Source organism: Mandrillus leucophaeus, unplaced genomic scaffold, assembly GCF_000951045.1.
Source record: "Mandrillus leucophaeus isolate KB7577 unplaced genomic scaffold, Mleu.le_1.0 Scaffold40, whole genome shotgun sequence".
NCBI lineage: Eukaryota > Metazoa > Chordata > Mammalia > Primates > Cercopithecidae > Mandrillus > Mandrillus leucophaeus.
In genome coordinates this window covers 4,741,976-4,742,249 of record NW_012104254.1, presented here as the reverse complement: position 1 = coordinate 4,742,249, position 274 = coordinate 4,741,976, and positions in this window count along the sequence as shown.

Here is a 274-nt window from a genome sequence, read left to right as displayed (position 1 = left end):
TGATCTCGGCTCGCTGCAACCTCTGCCTCTTGAGTTTGAGCAATTCTCCTGACTCAGCCTCCTGAGTAGCTGGCATTACAGGCGCCCACCATCATGCCTGGCTAATTTTTTTTGTATTTTTAGTACAGACAGGGTTTCACCATGTTGATCAGGCTGGTCTTGAACTCCTGTCCTCAAGGGATCCACCTGCCTCGGCCTCCCAAAGTTCTGGGATTACAAGCATGAGCCACTGCACCCAGTCTACATTTAAATCTTTAATCCATTTTGGGGTTTG